The sequence below is a fragment of the Solanum dulcamara genome, chromosome 1, assembly GCF_947179165.1.
Source record: "Solanum dulcamara chromosome 1, daSolDulc1.2, whole genome shotgun sequence".
In the NCBI taxonomy this organism is placed as follows: Eukaryota; Viridiplantae; Streptophyta; class Magnoliopsida; order Solanales; family Solanaceae; genus Solanum; species Solanum dulcamara.
Window position 1 is genome coordinate 32559961 of NC_077237.1, and position 10129 is coordinate 32570089.

At 38.1% G+C, this 10129-nt stretch overlaps 1 pseudogene; it reads left to right on the plus strand.

Moving 5' to 3' along the window:
- The first annotated feature begins 5791 nt into the window (after positions 1 to 5791).
- LOC129904332 (5S ribosomal RNA) lies at positions 5792 to 5911 on the plus strand (annotated as a pseudogene).
- The last annotated feature ends 4218 nt before the right edge of the window (positions 5912 to 10129 follow it).

The following is a 10129-nucleotide window of genomic DNA, read 5'->3' on the forward strand; positions in this document are numbered from 1 at the left end:
AAAATTATTCAATACAAGTTCCAAATAGCCCACTCAAAACTGCGATATCAAAATATGATTTTCGATCTTTATTTTATAAAATCACAACCACACGGAAAAGAGCATAATGTGGGTGCAAACAGCAGCACTAATGCTCATCCATGACCATATTTCCAGCCTTTTAACACACACAAATTACCTTAAAATACAATACCATAATAATAATAACACTAATCAACTTTAATCCAACTAGAACGACTTCAATTCTATCCACTTACAACGTCAACAGTAACTATGTAATTTTCTTATCTCCAAATTCACTTAACACAATATTTCTCTCTATTACAACATCATTAACTCCAATTTGAAAGGAAGAAACCCTACCTTAGCAACTTGGCTCCGCAACTAGACTGAAAGTTGATGGACTTCTGATTGAACTTTCTTGCTGCCCCAATAATTAATTTACGATGTTAAAAACCTTCATTTGATCAAAGAATACTTAGATAAGTAATTTATGGAGCAAAATTGGAGGGCTTACCTTGGTGCAGCCTAGCCGTAGCTCTTTCTCTCTTTCTCTCTAGTTTTCTCCAATTTTTCTAAGTATGGAAGATGAAAATAAAGGCTTAGTCATAAGTTGATATATATATATACCCCTCCTTTGAGAGTGACATGTGTCAGCCCCTAAGGGTGACATATGTCCAGCCCCTAGGCATCCACCTCACCCCATGCACCCATCCAGGTGCTGCCACGTGGCAGAGTGGGGTCCACCTTAGTAGGTGCATCACCTACTTAGTCCAAGTAGGTGCATCACCTACTTATTCCTTTTCGTGGGTTCGTAATATCGTCTTACTTTAAGAACCTATGTAATCGTTTCTCCTTTAGCTCGACATGTACTCAAGTAGCTTAATTATGTAACACATCCAAGTCAGTAGCTTACGCAAGTAGGTCGATTACCATGATTTATTATTTAGCCTCAAACTCCTTTTACATCCCTCTAAACCTATTTCCAACCATCACCACTCACACAGAACTTTAGGGATAACATGGGTCACATGGCAACCTTTCAGAGAAAGAGAAAGAAAAAAAATGTCACGACCCAACCCCATAGGCCGCGATTGGGGTCCGACCTGGACCCTCCATATACCTAACTATCAGCTATGATTAAATTGAACTGTAAATAAAACAATATCAAGTAACAGAGCCCCATTGGGCGATAACATTTTCATAAACCTGTAGCCCTTTTCGTTTGTGTCGTAACATAAAAGGGCATGCAAGTCGACAAGGCTGCCATAACATAATAACATATACCATACATCATGTAGACCCAGCTGAATCAAACTAATATAAACAACCCACGTATACATATTTGCACACCTCTAAAAATATTAACGACAACATATACTGGGATAAGGCCCCCGCCGTACCCTTGAATAGATAAAAGAATTTTATACATTAGTGGATAGTATCAAAAACTAGGCTCTGATAAAATGGAAACTCTTCCAGCTGAGCTGAGCGGAATCTTAAGCTGACGGACTCCAAAACCTGTATTTGTACCTGCGGGCATGAAATGCAGCCCCCCGAAAAAAGAGGGTCAGTACGATATATGTACTTAGTATATAAAATGTAACATAATACAACTAGAGGTATACCCAAAATAAAGAAGTAGTGGAATAAATTATAAAATTAAAAGCCTGTACCTGTACTCTGTGAATTACAAAAACATGCATGTTCAAATTATATCATATAGACGGCCCTATCAGGGATCCGGTGGATACACCTATAAGATCATCACAACCTAGTGCCATCACCACCTTATTAGAACACATCATATATATATATATATATATATATATATATATATATATATATATATATATATATACATATGTATCCCGGCCCTCTAGTGAGGGGCTCGGTGGACAATACAGTAAATTATGCATGATTACTATTCTTGGCTCGAGACTCGGAGAAAGAAGTGCTATAGTATACACGAGTAGAGTACTGATCAACTATATGCAGTTTAAATCATTATTGGAGACTCAATAGAATAAGAAAGTTAAGCTTTTATTTAAGGACCCGAATAACGGTGTAGTCATCTCGAGTGTCCTCTAAATGCCATTATGGGCTGCCTTAAAAGTAATATCGGGGACCCTAGATATGTATTAACATAGGGCCAAATCATTTATGGAATCAAAAATACTTAGTCTCGTATAGTTTTTAAGACTTGGAGCCTGTACATTTGGTACCTTTTTAACATATAAAGGTTTCTAGGGAAATAGTTCAACTACTATCAGAGTTCAATATTCAAAAGTAAATAGGAGATGTTAAGAATGGAGTTACTCCGTAGCTCACATCATATTTAACTTACCACTAAGACATACCAGAAAAGAAAAATAGTAAATTTATATAGTCTGTACTTTCCTTCAGGTGGTTATTATATACTTATCTCGTACCTGGCCTATCTTGGGGCTCGGTGAACAACTATGGCATCATAATCTCATTTTCATACCAATTACATATCAAGAGAAAGGAAAGATAGTTTCCCATACACTACTCTTTAGCACGTAGAAGCCTTAACAGGCAATGCTCAATTCTTGTAGGGGTGTCAACACCAAACTATAGTTAGGGATTATGAGGCATACCTGGAGTTCTGGGAATGGAATTATCCCCATATTCCACATACAATTAACTTAAGGCTAAGACTTGCCAAAAGGAAAGAAAGATAGTTGTACGTACTTATATCAAAACATTCCAACAGAAAGCTTTACATACCTCATACGAGTTACTCTTTGTCATGTTCGCCTCGTTGTCCTTTGAACCTATTCAACATAGAAGTAATACGAATATCAACCACTCTGGACTTTCTAGCACCTTCAGTTGCACCTTAGATTCATGGAATCTATTTCCTTGTCCGTTTCCTCGACTAGTCCTTTAATTAGTTAAGGCGTTAACAAACATTGAGCAGCACCTCCCCTATAACGTGCCCTATCCAAATTTCCAATCACACCCCTAGTAACTAAATCCAACCAACAACAACAACCTGCAATATATATACAAACAATTCACACCAACATTACATAATACAAACCCCAAACAACTTACTCAAAACTATACAATTTTTGTGAATTTTGGACAGCTTACTGTCTTGCATTATCGCTTCATTTCTAAGAGGTAATTGAGGGAAACAGGATTTATGTCCTCCATGAAAGTTATATACATGTTTTTTAGGGTCGCATACAACTTCAAATCACCCCTACATTAATTTTATACAAAACGATATGCCCAAAATACTAACAGCAATCTGTGTAAGATTTCTTAAACCAAAATCTAGGTAGTACCTCATCTATACTTCATCACCCTTTTTCGAGCAGATAAAAGCAAAAATGGATTTTAAAGGCTAAATGAAAGTTATATACCTATGAAATATATTTCTAAAACATATTTAATCACTTGAAACGAAGCTGTACACAAGAAGTTATACTAATATTACTAACAACAGTCCCTTCCAAAAATGAGTTTGTTAACTAGTTCTTAACATTTTCTCTCTTTGTTCTTTCACCTTTCTCTCAAGTTCCAAGCTAAAGAATTAATTCCGTAGACATTGTAAGATACATATATACATCTCTATGTAGTTGATGAATACCGTAGATAATTAATTCATAGAGGAAAATTGGAACTTACCTTGAAAAGGAGTCATCCGTAGCTATGTTCCTTTGCTCTCAAACTTTTTCAGCTTTTGGCTAAGTTTTAAGGTAAGAAATTAATTCCTTAGTCACTTAATATACATATATAGGTTGGTTTTGGAGGTGACACATGTCATACCCATAGGGTGACATGTGTCTAGCCCTTATTGGGACACGTATGCATGCTGCCAATAGGGTGCTACCACATGGCAGTGGGGTCCACCTCCCCTAAGCAAGTGGGTCACCTACTTGACCCCAAGCAGGTGGGTCACCTGCTTGCTTGAGGTGCTGCCATTTGTCGCCTTCCTAGGCTGCCACATGTTATCTTTTTCTCTTCCTCGTGGGTTTGTAATCTCGTCTTATTTTAAGAACTCGTGTAATCCTTACTACGTAGGATTGGTATGTCCTTAAGTAGCTCAAGTGTATAAGACTTCTAAATTAGTAGCCTATGTAGGTAAATCGAGTCCTATAACTTATTTCTTGGCCTTCAACTCATTCTGGATTCCCACGACTCTATTTCCAACCTTCTCTACTACAGGGTATCACATCCTCCCCTCCTTAGAGTCATTTGATAGTGTCTGGACAATGGGGATCTCATGGAAACTTTCAAGAAGACTAGGATCACGTTTTAAGGTTCAAAAGTGCAGGGTGTAACATCCTTCCCCCCTTTAGAACATTCGTCCCCGAATGTTAACAAGACTTCTCTTAGAACTTTATGCAGAGTATATGGAGATTCTTTGCTATTGCCATAACCCATATTGTCATCCAGGTACTTAATATACGAGTTTTGATATTTGGGGTTAGACATCGGGAATAGGTACGAATACTTGCATTTTCTGTCCTTTTTTAATTTTTTAGGTCATTCCTTTTTTGGTTTTCATTTTGCCGTCATACCTTGATGGAAGTCACATTTTAGTATGCACCCTTCTAACTTGCCATTCTAGGATGGTTATAGGTTGTTCCCCGCAGGATTCTATTTCTTGAACATTACCTATGGGACACACTCTGGGTGGATCACCAGTACATTGTGAAGTACCTGTATAGACGTACTGGGCGTATAATTTCGTATTCAGGTGGTAAGCTCAACTTACCGGCAACTTTGTCCACTTACGAGCAACTTGATGAGGTCTAACGTATTTTGGGTTAAGCTTTCTTTTCTGGGTGACTCTTTTATGCATACCTAATCATCAATTTGAACTCTGAATATCGATGTCGATTATCTGTATATCATTTTCTTCGACTCTGGGCTACTAATCCTTAGCTTGCTCAATCATGTTGGGGCCTTTAGCTTAGTCTTTCTAACATCGACCCATCCAATAAGGGACTTACACATCTTGCTCTACCAGTCTTATACAAGGCCATTAGGATACTGGAGTAGTAATTATCATTGTAGGCAACTTGATAAGTGATAGATAATCATCCCAGCTATCTTTGAAGTTAACAACACCAGCTCATGACATATCTTCTATCATTTAAGTGGTACGATTTAGCCTATTCATTAGGTTTGAGGGTAAAGTAGAGTACGAAGACTTATCTGTCTTCCCAGTTTCTTCGCAGACTAATCCTCGGTAGTTAACTGTAACTTGGGCTCTTCATCTGGGATAATAGCTATGGAGACTCCGTAAGGTCCTACCACTCTTTTTTCCCATAATTCTACACCTTTTCGGCTGAGTAGGTAGCCTTTGATTGAAGGAGCATGGGCTAATATCGTTAATCCACAAGTAACATTCCCTCTAGAGTCATCTGGCACTGGAGTGCGAAGTGAAACTTGTAGCCCTGGTCATATTGTGGGATTTTCGACCTCGTGTTTTACTTCCTGTCTTCCGTAAATTACATCACTGGTACCCTTACCTTTTGGGTTTTGCTTTTTTTTTCCGCCTTAAGAGTTGGCTGCCAAGTGGTGTCGAAATTCCCTCACCCACTGGTCCGTATAGTCATTCTGTGGTTTGCCTCTCATTAACTGGTACTATATTGAAGAACTGTAGTATACAAGTGCGTCGTCAGTTAGAAATTAGCTAATCCTTCTTGTCTTGCTTAAATCCTTTTCACAATACCCTTAATGTAACTTATAGTACTCCAGGAACATAATCTCATATCGTTTCTTCGCCGCTAGTTCAGATTATTCTATCTCACGCGATCACACCCGCACTATTTCACTAAATTCCACCAGAATTTAAAAGTTAAGCGTGCTTGGGCGAGAGTAATACTGGGATGGGTGACCTACTTGGGAAGTCCTCATGTCGCATTTCATGGTAATCCTTGCAATAATGTGCAGGGCACTCAACTTAGCCCAAAATTTATCTTAGTGTCATCTCACTCGTCTTTATGTGTTGCCTTCCCCTTTTCTCTGTTATCTTACAACCGGCATAGGGGTAGATCTTTAGTTCAACTACGACCTTTTCCCCCCCTTTTTTTTGTCACTTTGATTTAACTTCTCTTATTGTATTCACCCTTTTTTGTACGCATCCATTCATTAGGGTGGGCTACTGAGTAGCGCTAAAGTTCATTCATATAGTGACCTTTAGAGCCGCTTTGAGTTTTGGTCTATTATTAGCTGGTATAGTTTTAAAGGAATTTGACATATAAGCTTGCCTATCCTATAGCAACTAGCTAGTCCTGTCTGTATTATTCAAACCATTTCACAATTTTCCCTACCCCTGCTTGTAATCTTCTTGACACATTTTCGTGTCATTCTTTACCTTTACAAGGATATGAGAAGGTTTTCAACTTAATCTGAGAGATATCTTAGCATTATCCCACTCGTCCCACCTTGTTGCACTTCTTTCTTTTCCCCTATTCACTTTGTGTTCTTCTCATTTTCTACCACAGAAGGCTTTCTATTCCTTTTTCTTTGGTTATTTATTTATCGCAACATCATTTGCGACTAACTCTATAGACAATATTTTGGCTTTTGGTCTAGCATGCTGTCATTATCCTTCGTAATGTCTCTTGAGTTATTCAATATCTTTTCATGGTTACACTCTTTTGTTTTTATACGCAGCCGCCTTTTAATGTTATGTCATTCAAGGTCTCATCAAACTGGTGGCTTCCGGACCTTTCTAACTTGGTTCAGCAAAAGATCTTATTGTAGTTTAAACATTCGCCTCAAGCATGTTGCCCTATCAATTGCCTCCATCTTACCCTTGCAGATCTCTCACTTGCTTCCCCCCTTTAGAGGGTACTTATACTTTTACCTGCTTATACCTTGCTCTATCTCTCTAGGTCTAGTCTCAAATTTATCTGGTCTCCTTCCCTAGTCTACTTAGTAATGCATCATGTCCCCGTTTTTCCATACATTTTATAACCTGATTATCCACGTACGGAACCTTGGCTAAATCACCAAGCGATTGGAACCTTTCCATACATAATACAACATCTCCTCCATTAATCTGTACTTAAGTAATGGGACCTATGGAACAACCCGTGTAAGGCCACATTATACTTCTCTTGATCAAAATTTAACTAGGACTAGTAGTCGTTCTAATTTTAATTAGGCGGTGCTAGTATTCCGATGATAACTGTTCAAGGTTCTTTTGAAATAGTAGTTTTACCCCAACCTATATCCTTTATTCCTTGGGGTGAATGTAGGTTACACCAATTATTCCTTAAGTTTGTCATCCTCGTCCCTCTAGGATTCCACTATTTTTAGGGCAACATTGTGTACAGGCGCCATTTATTTATATATTACGCTCTATGCTCTCACTGCGTACTCAACGCAGGCTTTTAACTTAGTCAATATATACTAAGTGCGCCTTACTAGTGGTCCTACTTTATCCTTGTATAATTGGATCACACCGTTTAATTCATACTTACATATCCCCCTTTTAGTTCGTACTCACATTCAATTCCTGATATCTCTTTGAGGTGCTTTTGTCTGAAGCTCTTTTCCCAATTAGTCTGTGGAGGACTATCAACTTTTATCGTAAACCATTTTCCAACCATTATTGGAAGAAACCAGAATCTCTGAAACATCACAGTACTACTTTTAATACCTGACCTACCTGGTCTCCTTCCAAGTTTATCCTCGAGTTATGAACAACTTATCTAATTTACAATTAGGAGTTGAGGGCTTGGTACTTTCAAAAAGAGTGAAGCTCAATTACTGGATATCCTACCCTTCAACCTAAGCTTCTTTTTTCTTTCTACAACACCATTACGGCTGGAGATACTGCGGTCCGAACTGTACTGCTCAGACAGACTTTTGTTTTTCTGAAATATACTTCCTTAAGTAAAAAGGGTGTCCCTTATTGACGACCTAAAGGGTACCTCTTACAACTTTAGTTAACCATAATAGGGGTACTTGGTAACAACCTCCAAGACATATTATGACTCTATGTTTCATTCCCTTTTCTTGTTCTGGAAAAATTTCAGCAGAGTTTCCTCTATACTCATTACTTATCCCAAAACCTGCACGCAGAAAATAACAACAATTCCTCACAAGGCCAACACATATATATATTCATATCAGATCACAGCCATACAGGGCTTTCAATATCAGCTCATATCGCAGCCACACAGGCTTTCAATATCAACAATAGTATAAAAAAATTGGACTTACCTCGTATGTCCAACTTTGAACTCTATCTTCCGTACCTTTACTTTACTTACCTGCGTGCTTCATAATGTCCCATGTCGTTAATTACTTCCTTCAGTTGATGTCGTCCTTTTGTTAATATCCAAGGTTAGTATAACGAATTGTCCTATGACTTGGATCTATAGCACGATCTCAGATGTAAAAGAAAGGTAAAATCCTAAATGCCCTATAGCTTTCTATTTATGGATTTGGCGCACAACACATCGATAATAAAGACTCTACTAGACACGGTATGCAGACAATCTAAAGACGAACTGCTCTGATACTACTTCTGTCATGACCCAACCCCGTAGGCCGCGACTGGGGTTCGACCTGGACCCCCCGTATACCTAACTATCAGTTATGATCAAATTGAACTGTAAATAAAACAATATCAAGTAACAGAGCCCCATTGGGCGATAACATTTTCATAAACCTATAGCCCTTTTCGTTTGTGTCGTAACATGAAAGGGCATGGAAGCCGACAAGGCTGCCATAACATAATAATATATACCATACATCATGTAGACCCAGTTGAATCAAACTGATACATACAGCCCACGTATATATATCTGCAGACCTCTAAAAATATTAACGACAACATATGGCGGGACAGGGTCCCCGTCGTACCCCTGAATAGATAAAACAATTTTATACATCAGTGGACAGTATCAAAAACTAGTCTCTAATAAAATGGAACCTCTTCCAGCTGAGCTGAGCGAAATCCTAAGCTGACGGACTCCAAAACCTATATTTGTACCTGCGGGCATGAAATACAGCCCCCCAAAGAAAGAGGGTCAGTACGATATATGTACTGAGTATATAAAACGTAACATAATACAACTAGAGGTATACTCAAAATAAAGAAGCAAAGGAGCAAATTATCAAATTAAAAGCCTGTACCTGTACTCTGTGAATTACAAAAACATGCATGTTCAAATTATATCATATAGCCGGCCCTATCAGGGATCCAATGGATACACCTGTAAGATCATCACAACCTAGTGTCATCACCACCTTATTACAACACATCATATATATATATATACATACGTATCCCAGCCCTCTAGTGAAGGGCTCGGTGGATAATACAGTGAATTATGCATGATTACTATTCTTGGCCTGGGAATCGGTGAAAGAAGTGCTACAGTATACACGAGTAGAGTAGTGAGCAACTATATGCAGTTTAAATCATTATTAGAGACTCAATAGAATAAGAAAGTTAAGCTTTTGTTTGAGGACCCGAATAACGGTATAGTCATCTCAAGTGTCCTTTAAATGCCATTATGGGCTGCCTTAAAAGTAATATCGGGGACCCTAGATATGTATTAACATAGGTCCAAATCATTTATGGAATAAAAAATACTTAGTCTCATATAGTTTTTAAGACTTGGAGCCTGTACATTTGGTACCTCTTTAACATATAAAGGTTTCCAGGGAAATAGTTCAACTACTATCAGAGTTCAATATTCAAAAGTAAATAGGAGATGTTAAGAATGGAGTTACTCCGTAGCTCACATCATATTTAACTTACCACTAAGACATGCCAGAAAAGAAAGAGAGTAAATTTATATAGTCTGTACTTTCCTTCAGGTGGTTATTATATACTTATCTCGTACCTGGCCTATCCTGGGGCTCGGTGAACAACTATGGCATCATAATCTCATTTTCATACCAATTACATATCAAGAGAAAGGAAAGATAGTTTCCCATACACTACTCTTTAGCACGTAGAAGCCTTAACAGGCAATGCTCAATTCTTGTAGGGGTGTCAACACCAAACTATAGTTAGGGATTATGAGGCATACCTGGAGTTCTGGGAATGGAATTATCCCCATATTCCACATACAATTCACTTAAGGCTAAGACTTGCCAAAAGGAAAGAAAGATAGGT